This window comes from Camelus dromedarius, chromosome 7 (genome assembly GCF_036321535.1).
Source record: "Camelus dromedarius isolate mCamDro1 chromosome 7, mCamDro1.pat, whole genome shotgun sequence".
Lineage (NCBI taxonomy): Eukaryota > Metazoa > Chordata > Mammalia > Artiodactyla > Camelidae > Camelus > Camelus dromedarius.
Window position 1 is genome coordinate 57,441,047 of NC_087442.1, and position 15,436 is coordinate 57,456,482.

Below are 15,436 nucleotides of genomic sequence, written 5' to 3' on the forward strand. Positions count from 1 at the left end.
CGCAAATACACATACTACTTTTTTTCGAGCCAAGGGGCACAGCCAGTCCCTAACTTCTAAAGTGGAAGCCTGCTCTGGTCTGTGAGGGTCACCGGCCAGGCGCACCGTCCCCTAAACGGTGGCTTTCCCACTGCCCTTTCCTGGTGCCCCACCACCACACCCCAAGGTATCCCCCACCCCAGGACTGTGGAGGAAAAAAGGTACGTACCACACAGAACTGGGGACGAATCCGGCGAGCAGGGACCGCTCTGGATAGACTCCATGGAGAAGCTACTGGGGCCTGGCGTCTCCGGCGCCCCGGACATGCCCTCCCTGGCGCTTCATCTCCACGCTCGAGCGCGGACCGGTCTTTCTGTCTCGTCCAGACTCGCAGAGTCGGCGTCCCAGTGCCCGGGTCGCGCTAAGGATTGGTTCCGCGGGAGCCTAAGCTTAGCACAGTTGGATTCACGGTGCAGGAAACTTAAGAGGCAAGAGAGGGAGGGGGCACTAGAGGAGTAAATAGGGGAAGAGAAAGGGAGGGAGAGAAGAGAATGCGCTGGGCTACTGCGCCGGACGGACCGGGACTACACGCTTTGGCTCTGGGACATGCAGTCCAAGGCTCCCTGCTTCCTGAGGCTGCCGAAGGACGGTAAAAATGACTTAAGGGGAGGAGACTGGGCAAGTCCTCAGGACTTGAACTTGAGAGATAAAACACTGCCTTTTCGGAAGAAAAAAAAGCCACCCAACAGGCGCAAGCACTCCGAGTTTCTGAGGGAGGGGTGGGGTGGCCAAAACCCGAAGGATCCTAGCGCTCTCAGCAGCTGCACCTCTACCAGCGACACTGAGAAGCGCCCGGAGCCACTCCGGAGCGTAGTTGCAGGGTCTGTCCCTGGTCCTGCCCGGCCACTGGGGGACGCTCTGGAGTGCGCTGGGGTTCTTGGCGCCGATGCTGCCGTGATGCTCTCTCCGTAGGTCAACAGTTCGGCTCGCCTACCTTCCCGACTTGGGCAATTACTTCGGCACGTGGGTAAACGATTCCTCATAGACCAATTAATACCCCATGTAAATGGATCGCGCTCCTAGGCTCTCGGCGTGCTGGGCCCGCCGAGTGAAGTGGCTCCTGCGGTGTCTCTGGTGGCCGCAGTGTCCCCTTCCCGGGGGGCGTGAGGAAGACTGCGCTCGCCAGAGGAGTGGCGGGAAGTATAGTGGGGCGGTGCGTAGGGCGGGGATGGGAGCAGGAAGGTGCAGGGCTCCTCCGCCCGCCTTGGGCGCCTACGCGGGATGCCGCGGACCTGTGGCTGCGAGGACGGAGACCCGGGCGCTGCGGACCGCCAGCCATTCAGCGCTCGACAGCCGAGAGGACTGGGCGACCTTGCGCGTTCGACTCCTAGCCGCGGGCTGGGCCAAGCGAGAGGAGGGGTGGGCCGCCTGGGAGTGGAGGTGGGGGCGCAATGGGGAATGCTTCGAGCTTTTGCTACCTCCCTCCATCCTAACACCTCCTACTCAACCAGTATCTCCCAGTCTCCGCCTCTTCATTCTGACTCTCACTGTCTCTTCTTCAATCTCCACCTTGCTGTCTCTGTCTCTTACTAAAATAGAGATACCTCCTTTCTCTTCTATTTCCTTTCTCTTTATTTTACTCCTTGCTTGTGCCTCGGCATCTTTCTGCCTCCTTCTGTGTCTCTCTCAGGATTTCTGACTCTCTCTGTCTCTGTATATCTGTGTCTCTTCCTCACTCACCCTCTCCATTCCCTGTCAAACCTTGTCCTTTTCTTCTCCCTTTCACCCTGTCCAGCGCACAACCCTCAGGCCAGCTTCGCGTATATCCGGTGAGACCCCGGGCCCAGGCCCTCTCATGCGTGCGGGGCCGCCAGCACCTCCTCAGTGATTCCCAGACTCAGTCCACAAGTCTGAGTGAGGCTGACTACCTCTCTAAGCCTGCCTTTCACCAGAGCCTGCGAATGATGCACTCTGCAGGATGGCAGTTCTATGTAAGTGTCGCGTTGAAATTTATCTTAGGACCCCGAGTTAGTGGCCATCAAAATAGAATCGTGATTTTTAATGAGTCTCGGGAGTCCTTTCCTCGAGCGTGGCTATTGGACACCTCAGGCTTTATCGTTTCTGCTCAGGTCAGTTGGGGCCCAGACACAATGTACCAATGTAAGCTCTACACAAGAGGTCGCAGGAGAGTACAGGTTGAGTTCCCCTGGGGGAACGCTGGGGAACCCCTCACCCAACAACAGAGAAGTGACAATCAACAGAACCATCCTTTACTAGAGCAAACGCAGGAGGAGCTCTACTGAGACCTTGGCCTGGAATCAGACCTCCAATTTAGAATCCCACTGTAGGACATATCTGCCAGGCACTTTGAGGCCCACACTCTCCCTTCCAAGCTAAAAATAGCTCTTTAAAGAGCAAGCTCTTCTAATCTCATAAGTTGTACTCAGCCTCTGTGACCTCTTAGAATTCATTGGGGCATATGCAGAGTAAGGCTGTGAAGCACATTTTCTAATTGGGACTCTGAAAATGCACTTTAGAAAAAATACACATTTATATATAGCATAGTTGCAATGTTATCTTGGCTATCTTCACTTACCAGGTTTTTCATGCTCATAAAAAGTTAAAAGAAGAAAAATAAGCACCCATACCTGAGGCTGAAGGTCCAAGTAGGGCAAAGGAAACTTTGTCTGGTTCCACTCTCTGGGATTTGGGAAGCATCCTAAAATTGATCCCCACTTGTACATTAGGTGCCAGGCTCTCCCCTGCTGGAGTGTGGAGCTGGAGTGAATGTTGCTTGCCCCTACCCACATGCCCAAGTTCAATGCTGTCAGAGCTGAACTTGCATCTGACCTTTGGAAAAATGAGAAAGAATCAGGCCAGCTTTGGGATAGACTAAGTTCTTTTTCTAAACCTCACTTCAAAAACATTCTGCCTCTAGTGCCATTTAGCCTTTAAAAAAAAATTACTGCTTGTGAAATAGAAAGACGATCACAGACCTTAAAATCTCTGTGTGAATGGGACTGATTATTTAAGAAAAGCACCACAGGTACCTAGTAAAGGGAACTGGTCTGACACTTTGTTCTATGACACAGGGTGCCAAAGAGCTTTTTATGGTAATGACCTGAGACCTTCTGTCCTGACATTCAACTCTGATGGATCCTATGAGACATTTGGCCTGGGATATGAAACAGCAGTAGATTGTCATTTTTTGTCTCTTTGTAGGAGTTTTCATCTCCTGTAGTACTCAGTCAGAAAAGGACACTAAGCCAAGTAACACTGAAAAACTTACCATTGTTTCTGCTAAACCTTTCCAATATTAGTGACATCATATTGGTGGGGGATGGTGGTAAGGGAGACAAGGATGGCTCGTTCACCCTCCTTCTGTCCTATCATCTGCTTTAAAAAGAACTAAAAACAGTAAAGGCATAATTCTTATATATTCCTCTGTTTAAAGTAGTACCCTACTCTAAAAAGCACTCAGAATTCATCCATACCCAGCCTTACCAGGATAGAACAAAGGTGTGATTATCCTTAAAGAGTGTAGTCTTCATGCCATTTTTTTCATACTTTAGTCATGTTGAGAATCCTTTCAGAAATCATTCTCTAAATTTTGTGTGATGCAACTTAATACCCATATAAACTTAGCAAGAATTACAACCACAGTAAAACACAGTTCTCTGCCCTCAACTTTCCCCCAAGTCTACCTGATCCATTCTGAAATGAATATTATAAAGGAATAGCATATATTTATCTCCAAGAAATATATTTTTTAGAAGGATAAAAGTTGGCTGACTTCAAAAGGAAACATTGATACTAAACAATTTTCCTGATAATTAGAACTAGAATGAATTAAAATTAGAATTCATCTGAAATAAACTGATAATCCTGTTAACTGTAATTAGTTGTTTGGTTGATTTCCTGTAATTCATTTGTATGATTCTTTTTTCCTGAGGGGGAGAGGGAGGACGGGAGTTGAAAATTTGAATTATCTTGGGCTTGGGGAAAAGAAAGAAAGAGATTAACTTTGAGTTCTACGAAACTCTGCCCTAAAATGAACCTATCTTAAAAATGCATGAATATCATCATCTTTTACCCAAAATCCAAGTAAATACGTTGTTACGAAGCACCTAGCTGTGGCCTTGCTTAAGCTTCAGGCCAAATTATATCATTTTGTACACAGTAAGTTTATTGTACCTATCTTTCCCCTCATAGTGCCAAAAAACTTATAAAGCATGCACTATCCATCTGCCTTGACCTCAGTATAACCTGGTATTTACATGTTGTATGACCTTGGGAAAGTACCTGAAGGTTCCCCTGGCCTCAGAACCTTCCCCTATATAATGAGGAAGTAGAGTTAGATGATATCTAAAGTGCCTTTCAGTTCTAAAATAACTTTTTTCTACTTTTGTATGATTAAATGTGGAGTCAAATCTGGTTTAAAAAACTCACTTCACAAATAACAACTGAATACTGCACTATGATTTTCAAAAATATTGACAGTTTAAAAGAATATATTCTGTTCAGCGCATTTCAGATATTTTAAGGTAAGTTAAGTGTGTTTGTGGGTTTGAGTCAAGGCCTTCTGGAACATTTCTTCTCTGCGCCATCCTTATATCCTTTCTTCTAGGTCAAAGGTTGGCTGTGTTGTATTAATTACATTATTTTTTCCATACAAATTGTTCCGCACATATTTTTGATGTCACTGATTTATGAGAATCTACACTCAGAGTGGCATCTTTATTATACTTATGAATATTTGTTTAAAAGACCCAAAGCTATTTCCGCTACTTTCACAGCATTCATGAATGTCACTCAGGACAATTAAGAACCCCCCAGCCCCTCCACACCCAAGCTATTTTGCTACTGGAAGGAAGTATCGTTTGCAAAGTGATTTGATATTATTGAATATAGTAGAACTTGGTTAATAACTATGAGGCATGTGGTGTGCTAAATTACCTTTACAAGAATGCTTTAATAACAAGCTCACTGGACTAGAGAGAAAAAATAGCCATCAAACTTTGGAATTAAAAAAAAATATTAAAGGGACTCAAAAAGCTTTACATAGAAGGCATTTTCTTTTTTAGAGGTAATTTATATGCTCAGTCTTTGTATCCATATTTCATTTATTCTGCTAGATGAGGACAGAAGGTTCTCAAAGGTAGAGTAGTTTTAATTATACTCACAGACTTTAAAAAGGGGAATGAACACAATAAGAGAAATGGAAGAAAATCAGCATTTAAAAGGCAGTTGAAAGTAAAAGATGGGAAGACTGAGGTTAGTGCCCAAAAATCATAATTAAAAATTTTTAAAATACTGTGACTAAGCAAACCTCTGCATTATAATCTAATTACAGAAACTCTTCATGGTGGTCCCTCCAGGAATTATTAATTGACAGCTCCCTAAAGCAGAATTAAAGATAAAGAACTTGATAACCAATGTTCTGTTAACAAAGCGAAATACAGCATATGCTTTCAGCCAGGAAGAACACTGGGACTCTGAACCACGTAGAGATGGAAGAAATTATGAGGAAAATACTGCAAGCTCTGTGGTTGTCTGAAAATCGGAAGGAAGTCTGAAAATGCATATCTCATCTCCATAATTTAAAGTACATGGGTATTTTGAAACATCCATTTTTTTCAACTTTTATTCTGATTTGCCAATATGAAGACAGAATCTTAAAACAAGATGATTTATTCAGGCAGGGAGCAAATGGCTCTTTCAGCCCTAAGGTCACAATGGTAAGAGTGTCCTGGATTAGACACCTTTTAAATAAGAGGTATCACAGGGATGCAACAACCCTCTCAATTTCCCTTTTTAACATCAAATTAATGAAAATAACTACACTGGAATTTCACCATGATTAACTTCAAGGGTTATGCCTTAAAAAATCACATAATATTACATTTTTCTGCTTCTTCTGGTTCTAATAATAAAATGCTTTTGATAAAATTCAAAGCAAAAGGGTTGAACATCAAATTTTCTATTAAACTGGTGGTAATTTCTCTAAGCATCATAGTTTTCAATAGGATAATAATGCCTTCCATTTACTGAGTGCCAGGGACCATATCTTGGATTTTATTTACATTATCCACTGTTTCCCTAGCGATTCTGTGAGCATCAATCTGCAATTTACTTTTAAAAGGAAATCTCTCAGGTTACAGAAGATCTCCTTCTTCACTCTGGTTCTCCATGGAGGCAAACTTAAAACTAATCTGAGTCACTGGACCATTCATCCCCACTCCCTCCTCCTGTAACTCTCCTCTCTAGTTTAGTCAGTACCACCATCCTCTCTCCAATGCTTCGACTGACCCCCTGACCATTTCTTCTCATATTATCTACATGCTGCTCATCTTCATATACTAAACATTGGTGCTTCTCAGGGCTTCAACAGTAACTCTTTTTCTCTTTTCACTCTGATTAGACAATCCTGTCTTTTTCCATAGCTTTATTTATTACTTAACACCCAATGACCAACCAGCTCATAAGTCCAGCTCTGATATTTTTCTTGACCCAGCTCTTCAATTGTCTGTATGTCAACTTGGATGTCTTACAGATACTTAGAATTAGCATGCCTAAACTGAACACATTACATCATTACTTTACACACATATCCTGTTAGTTGCTGTGACAGATTCAGGAGTTCTCAATTTATAATACGACTAAGCTCATGCCCTTTACCAAGTGACCTCACAGTGAAATGGAGGAATATACCTCCTCATATATGCAAAACTATTTTCTTTCTTCTCTTCCCTTTCTTTTTTCTCTCCTTACTTCCTAGGAAATGCTTCCTTTGGATACCTTTTAATTCTAATCAGAGCCTTCAGGAGGTATAGCATGTTCCTACCTGATCCTCTAGCCTCCTGCAGGAGAACAGCAGACACCAGGTAAGAGCCACATCCTTCAGCATGGGTCTTGAAATGAAAAAATGCATGAGGCCAACCAGAACCTGCCTTGTGATCTGGAAGATAGCCAGCAAAGCTGACTTACAGTCCTGCAAATCCAAGAGTAAGAAATAAATGTTTATTGTTTAACCATCAATATTTTGGGATTACTTTGTTTTACAGCATTATCATACCCAAAGCTGACTAAATGGTGACATCACCACCTTACTGGAAAACCTAAGAATCAGATTTCTTTATGCCTTCTTTTTTTCCCTACACATTCAAAATAAAAGTAATAGCACCTCTCAGTTTTTCACCTAATTCACACCCATATCTCTCCTCCTATCTCTGTTCCTGCTCCTGCTACTGACTCAGGCTCATATCATCAGTCATCTTGGTCTATGGCAATGGCCTTCTAACTGGTCTCCCCTTTTCAGCATCTACCTCCATACAGATGCCCTCCTCCGTGCCACCTGATAGAGCTAAAACAAAAATGTGTTCACATCACACACTTGTTTAAATATCTTCACAACTTCCCACTGCTTACAGAACCAAGTCAAACTCCTCAGCTCAGCACAGAAGACTGATTTTCAGTTCATCTCTGTCTGCTCATCCATCTTCATGGGCTGTTCCTGGCCCCTGCCTGACTGCATACTTCACACTCATGTTGCAGGATCCTTACAGCTTCCAACACACAACTGTATGTCTCAATCTGGGGCCTGCACACCTTCTTTCCTTTGCTTTGAATCCTCTCAACTCAGCCTCTATGTGAACTTCTAATCTTCCTACAAACTCTGCTCAGGGGTCACCTTTTATCCTCTGCCCTTTTCTCAGAGATCTGTGCATTAAAACATATTTTAATCATTTACATCATGCTGTTTATACATTTATCTTCTCTACTAAACTGTGTCATTCACTTTTGTATCCCTTGCCTTACCTTGAACTAGATTGAACTGAACTTTCAGGCACACTTGGAAAACATAGTGTCCAGAAAACAGCCTAGTGTACCTTCTTGCAGGAGAGCATATCAAAGAGTCTGGAATAACAAGACTTCATCTATGAAGTGCTCAAATAGTGCATAATTGCAAAAAATGTCAGGTAAATCTCAGCCTGGTGAAATGAGCAAAAGGAATAGGACCAGAGTGAAAGGCTCAGGATGAAAGACACAAGTTCTCTCAGCCCAAATGCCCTCAAACACTCTTCTCAGAATCAGGGGCTGACGAGAAATTTGGCCTGAATGAATTACTCAATGACTGACTCATTAACCCCCTTCACTTCCAGGGCCAAGTGTGATGTTGTACCAAAAAGTCCCCAGGTGTTCCTAAATTCTAGTTTCATTCTGCATAAGTACTCCCCAAATCGTGAATCCCATTTCAGGACTCTCAGATCCTGCCTATGCCCTCTACCTTCAGCACCAGGTAAAAGAAGAAAGGGGATGGAGAGTTCAGGAAAGGAATATGAACACCATTATCATAACAACCACCAGCTTTGGATCTGGTAAACGGGATTAACAGACCCACAGGAAAACAGGACTCTAGGCTTTATGGCTCTAAGCTTCTGAATGACTTTTCTGGGAGAAAGGAGAACTGTAAGGCCCTTGGTCAAGAAAAATCGCTAGCACTTTTTCCAATCACAGTTAAATTCCTGATGTCATAGGCACCTGTAGCTCCAGCTTCATGATCTCTGAGACCTGACAAAGCATCCCTGAATCCTATTTCCATCCTTTCATTGATAAGACTCTAAAGTAACCTGTAGCCTACATTAAATGAATTCAGTGGACTTTCTCAATTTTCGTATCATCAATTCTCCACCAAACTATCCTTTCCAGGTTTCTTTCTAACCTGTCTAAAAGTTTCTTCTTGTCTCCTATGCTGGTTCCTCCGACCAACTTTCCCCAGGTTGTCAATATTCTATTTTTTAAGCCCTGCCCTTTGACCTAAATGGCAGCTTAACATCTTCAGCTACCAGAGGGCATTGTCATTCAAATGTATACTGTTGCCCGACACTCAATATGTAAGAGTGACCTCACCAATACTCCCAACACCTGTCCAGCTCACAAACAAAGTCCTATTCACAGCTACCCTAATTTCATTAGCGGCACCCAAACTTTCTTTGCATACAGCCTTTAAACCTTAGAATCAGCTCTCATTGTTTTTCTGTGTATTTCATAGGTCAGTCACGCGTATTATCTCATCAAGCCTTCTGTCGGAATATTTTAAGCAGACTGTGGGTCAAATTCCTGCTCCTCATTTTGACCTTTAGTTACCTTCATGCAATGGCTCTACCCAAAATGTATCTTTTAGTATTTTTTTATATAGCCCTCTGTTTTAGTCTGGATAATTTACTAACCATTTCCTGAAAAGAAGTCACTTATTTTTACATGCCATTTTAATTATGGTAGTGTCCTTGTGTGGAAATTCCTGCTCCAACCCAATGGCTTTTCTTTTCTCTCAAACTAACCAAGAAAGACCCCTAATCTCATCTTTTGGTGCTTGCTGCTTTGATATATAGTTACTCCAGATCTTAGGCTTATCATCTGTACCTCAAGATCTGTATCAGGACCAGTCTTGTACTATCTATTGGATGCAAACATTATACTTGTATATACTTTCCACTTAAAAAAAATCTTAGACCAAGCTTAGCATTTTTAGTTTTCTGTTATTCTATCTGTCAGATAGCACTTTCAGAATCAATGAAAAATCAATTGAGAACCAAAATATAGGCACACATGAAGACATTTAGTGAAGGACTAATATATGTTAGCGTGAGCAAATAAATGGATGGATGGATGGATGGATGAAAAGGCTTTATACTGCACAATTATTTCACACATCATACATTATCTCCTTTAATCTCCTCAAGAGCCATGGGATAAGAGTAGTATATATTTTCTAAAACTATGCAGTCTTAAAGAGGTTGACCTGCCCAAGGTTATTCCAGTACCCTAGAACCCAAATCTCTGGATCTAGAATTCACTCCTTTCTTATTTCCACCATAGTTGCTTCCTGAATAAAAATATAAAACCACTTGAACCCTAGTTCAAAGTCGTTTTCTAAGCCTTTTCATTTAGAATTGAAACCTTTTGCTGAATTTGTTGTTCAATGAAATGGTAATTCTTTAATTCTACTTTTTCCTCTTTAATAACATAGGAACCACTAGTTTCACAATTGGTTTGATCATTTACTTAACAAAATATCAACAAAACGGTTCTTTAACAACTTTCTGCTTTTGATCCTTTACATCTTGAAAGCTTGTCAAACTACCACTGACTCAAACAGTAATGATTAACAAATCTTGAGTTTCTGAAAATCAGGATAAAAATGTTCTCCGGGAATAAATTTCCTCTTTGGAGTGGACTGCTTTTTGCCACAAGACCTTCCTCTCAGATTTCTGATCTTAAAACAAAACAAAGAATAGTTTATTAAGCAAGTGCTTTCTGAACCTAATACGAACTGTACACCTCAAATATATTTTAAAAGATGTTCTGTTTACTTCCTCAGTAGGGGAACTCTTGTGGATTTTGAAAGCTTCCTTAACCCTCTTATGTCATTGGGGCACCATTAGAGATCTGAGTGAATAATTACTAACAACTGTTCCAACATAATTGAATCCTTCAAGGTTAGCAACAAAAGTCTGGCGATCTTATTTGCATTACTTTTGGTCATGGGCTCTAAGAAAAAAAAAAAAAAAACTAAGAAAGGAAAGCTATATGGCAACATATGATGCTATGAAAGAAATATATTCTCTAATGAGATGGACCCACCCATTATAGCAGTCAAGGAGTTCATTCAGCAGCCCAGGTGCCTTCAGTCTGGAGCTTATAGCCTAAAATCTTTATTTGTTCCAAAACTTGAAGTTACATTGAGATCGTCAAAGGAGTTGTATATAAAACTTGTGCTAATTTTTAATTTTAAAAATTATCTTTGATAAAGAAATATAAATTTGGAATACTATAACTTAAATTTAACTTACTAGTAATTATTTTTCTCATTTTATGTCATGGTAAATGGTGAATCTGCAATGTAGAGATGTTGGATTTTAGCTTCCACAACAAAACACGATGAACTATATTTAATATGTGTTAATTTTGTGAAACTGATATTCTAATTGACTAAGATACAAAGATGTTTTATCTTTAGACTATGTATTTTTATATTTTCAATCTCAAGTTTACTATTTCTACCTTGTATCTTAGGTTTCAGAATTAATCAATGAGACAGAATCTTTCCAAGTATTGCAGAAGAATTTGACAAATAAGCTGATTGAAAAACTAGGTATAAGCTTTCTTTTATCATTTTCAAAGAGTGAACAAAAATTTAATGATGATTAACCTTGTGCACTATTTTCTCTTTTCCCACCTCTTAATTGACTTCCAGAAAGTGTATACCTTTCAATGAAAATGGACAAAAATAATCCTCAATGAAATGGTTATAAAATGGATTTTCCTGTTGAGGACTGAAGATGAAACATGAAGATAGACTTATGCAGCAGACATTTTTCATTATTTTTTACAACGTGAGCAAATGGAGGATGAAGGAACAGCCTTCACCTTTCATCATATGCTCTGCTCTGCGCCAAGATTTACAGTGATCCTTAAAATTAAAAAAAAAAAAAAAAACTGCACAAAATAAGGAAAGGAAACCTTGACTATCAAGTATATTTTTATGTGGATAGTTTACAATGAGTTGATGACTGTTAACCAAACTAAGACAATGACTTTGAGGATCAATGAAATTCGAAAATGGGAGCATCCAAACAAAGGAATATTGTTTCTACAGTGTAGTTTGTTTTGAAAAGTTAATGCCCAGTGAGCACGGCATAAACTCTATTTCACTCGTGATAAAACTGCACTTGAATTTATAGTGAGTGAAGCCATAGTCAGAAGAGAAAGAAATCTGATTATTTGCATCATTTTTAATGTAAAATTTCACACTCCTCTTGATTCTGACAATGGTGTGATTTGTTAAGGGCTCTAATTGTGGTCAATTATTACAGTCCTCTAGCGCCACCTAGTGTTTTCCGCATATTGCTGTAGCCCAGCTCACCTATTGAACCAATTTCTTGCAAAGGAACTCGCAAAGGAAATACATCCCAAATAAAACGAAACAGGAAGATTTCATAGCTTGATTTTGAAACCTTATAGTCAAGGTATTTTTCATTCTTTTCTTTTAGTACTTTTAAATTGCTGAAGGGCTCTTGCCATTTTGTTGAACTCAAAGTCTTTACACCTTTGGGGTTCATTCCCATTGATAAAAGCCTAGCCTAATCACTATTGATCCTGGCAAACCCATTCAGTTATAAGATTGACCTTGTTTTTGACAAAAGGTAAGTCACTTCATAACTTACTCTTCTGAGCATATCAGAGTTGAGGATCTACACATGTAAGTGCTGAGTTTACAGAAACACCCAAGCAAACATGGAAACAAAGGATGATCACCAAATACTAAACTTTTGTGAACTGACTTAAAATTAGTAGAGAACACTCTCAGTTTCTTGTTATTAAGGTAGGGGTCACAAAAGAAGGTTAAGGGGAATGACAGCTACTCCTCCACAATCTCATTACTAAATTATAATGAAAGAATGTCTCAGATCAAATTATGCCGCACATAAGACATTTATTAGTCAGTAGCAAGTAAGTACAAAACTATTCATACAATCTACTTTGTAAGTTTAACAAAAATCCAGATCTCTTCTTTTTAGTGACCAAAAAACTACTTTGCATGAAAGATTCACTAGAGGCAGATGTGAAAACATCCTTGAGGTATAATTTTGTTGTATTATGATCAACATCAGGCAACCAGAAATCATCCTAAACCAATGGCTGAACACAAAACCACTTAGACATAAAGCTTTAGGCATTCTTCTTATGGATTAAAGCTATAGATCTCTAATTTTATCTCATGATAATTACTGAAAGTAATTTTGTCATTTGAGAAAAGGTGGTATCAAAAAGAATGATTCACTGCAAGTGTCAAATATGTTAGGTATGTCACAGAATAACCCTAACTAAGAAAAAAAAATCCCCTTGTTCTTCCTGAACATACATGGGAATGAGATGGTGTATATATGTGTCTTGAGAAAATATCCTATTATTCTTGTTCTGGTTTTCTCTTTCTCAAATCTCTTTATCAAAGTAATCCAACAACCAGAAAAATGTCTTTGCTTCTAGATAAGATAGGACTGGGTCAGATAAAAAGCATTGTCTAAGGAAATAGAATTGCAGTCTGGAGCTTTCAAATCCAGGCACACACCAGGCTAATAGATTAGTTTAGTCAGCATATGGAAAAGCCAACATTTCTGTGGAACTCTAGTCAGGTAACAAATGAGGAAGGAGAAAGCTCATCATTTAGGCTTGAATGTCCTTTTCTTCCATTTCCAGTCAAATTGATGAATGGAGAAGAATCCAGGTTTCCTGTAAAAGTGCTTCAATTTCTTCATTTACAAAATATGAATGGGAGAAGAAATACAACAAAGGCATTTGATGCTCAGAGAGAGATGTGATATCATCCTAGTCGCAAATAAATATTTCAAAAGGGACATTTGTTTGGTACCAAAGAAAATTTATAATATATTTTTATATGTATATGTTAATGTTTTATAAATCTTAGCCAAGTTCTCCTAGGGCAGTCTACCCAGGCAATAAAAATAGGAGCAAAAATAAACAAATGGGACCTAATTAAACTTATAAACTTTTGCACAGCAAGGGAAACTAAAACAAAGCAAAAAGACAACATACAGAATGGGAGAAAAGATTTGCAAATGATGCAACTGACAAGGGATTAACTTCCAGAATATACAAACAACTCATACAACTCAATAACAAAAAAACAAACAAACAAATCCAAAAATGGGCAGAAGACCTAAACAAGCAATTCTCCAATGGAGATGGGCAATAGGCACATGAAAAAATGTTCAGTATCACTAATTACCAGAAAAATGCAAATCAGAAGTACAATGAGGTATCACCTCACATCAGTCAGAATGGACATCATTTAAAAGTCCACAAATGATAAATGCTGGAGAGGATGTGGAGAAAGGGGAACCCTCCTACACTGTTGGTGGGAATGCAGTTTGGTGCAGCCATTGTGGAAAACAGTATGGAGAGTCTTTAAAAAACTAAAAATAGACTGACCATATGATCCAGCAATCCTACTCCTGGGTACATATCCAGAGGAAACTCTAATTCAAAAAGATACATGCACCCCAATGTTCATAACAGCACTATTTACAATAGCCAAGATATGGAAACAACATAAATGTCCATCGACAGATGAATGGATAAAAATGTTGTGGTATATATATACAATGAAATATTACTCAACCATAAAAAAGAATGAAATAATGCCATTTGCAGTAACATGGATGGACCTGCAGATTGTCATACTAAGTAAACCAGAAAGAGAAAGAAAAATACCATATGATACCATTTTTATGTGGAATCTTTAAAAAATGACATGAACTAGTTTACAAAACATAAACAGACTCACAGACATAGAAAACAAAATTATGGTTATCAGGGAGGAAAGGGGGGTGTGGATGGATAAATTGGGAGTCCGGGATTTGTAGATACTAACTACTATACATAAAATAGATAAACAACAAGGTTCTACTAAGTAGCACAGGGAAATATATTCGATATTTGATAATAACTTATCATGAAAAAGAATATGTAAAGGAAAACATATACAAATACATTTATATTTTGAAAAATGGTGAGTATCATTTTATGTCAATATAATAGATGATACATCCAAGCTAACATAGTCCTTTCTATAGGTAACTTGCTCCATGTGACTTAAAAGGTGCCATAAGGTTCACATATGCCTAAATATCTCCCCACTCACTCAGTGAAGTGCCACTCCCTTCTTGTTGAATCTCACATTCTCACTGTAGAGCCAGTGCTGTGATTTAGACAACCTGCCGGAGAAGTAAATGGCCCCACTGCACGGGGGCCCTGCACCACCTCCATGCCCCGTCTCTTCTCAGGCCTCGTCTCCTCCCACTCTTCTCCTCCCTCAGATTCTCTTCTCCCGCTGCTGTTCCTCAAAACTAGGGACATCCTCTTCTGTCTCAGGGTCTTTGCAGCTCCCTCTGGCCGGAATGTCCTTCTCCTACAAACCCTCTCTGTCTACTCCCTCATACCTTGGCGTCTTTACTCACAGGTCACCAGTTCCTCCTTCATCCTGAATTCCACCACATGCCCCCACACCCTGCTGCTGCACTCTGTCCCCCTTACCCTGCTTCATCATTCTCCATTGCATCCATCACCATCTGACATAGCATTCTTCACATTATTTTTTTTCTATCTTCCTCGATGCCTAACCACCATTCCCTACACTTTCAATCTCCCTAGAACATTGGTGATCAATTTTTTCTATAAAGGGCCAGATAGTAAATTATTTTTTGCTTTGTCGGCCATATTTTTGGCTTTGTCTGTCACAAATTCTCAACTCTGCTATTATAGAGGAAAGAAGCTATTGGCAATATGTCAATAAATAGGTGTGGCCATGTTCCAATAAAACTTTACTTACAAAAGCAAGTGGCAAGTGCTGGATTTGGCCCATGGCTGGTAGTTT

At 40.0% G+C, this 15,436-nt stretch overlaps 1 protein-coding gene across 1 annotated transcript in view; it reads right to left on the reverse strand.

The window, feature by feature from the left end:
• NXPH1 (neurexophilin 1) overlaps window positions 1–628 on the reverse strand; it is a 273,052-nt gene extending 272,424 nt beyond the window's left edge. Inside the window, exon 1 of the mRNA XM_010979611.3 lies at window positions 209–628. The gene's annotated coding sequence lies outside the window, so the exon portion shown is untranslated. The remainder of the gene's footprint in view (window positions 1–208) is intronic.
• Window positions 629–15,436: the final 14,808 nt, after the last annotated feature.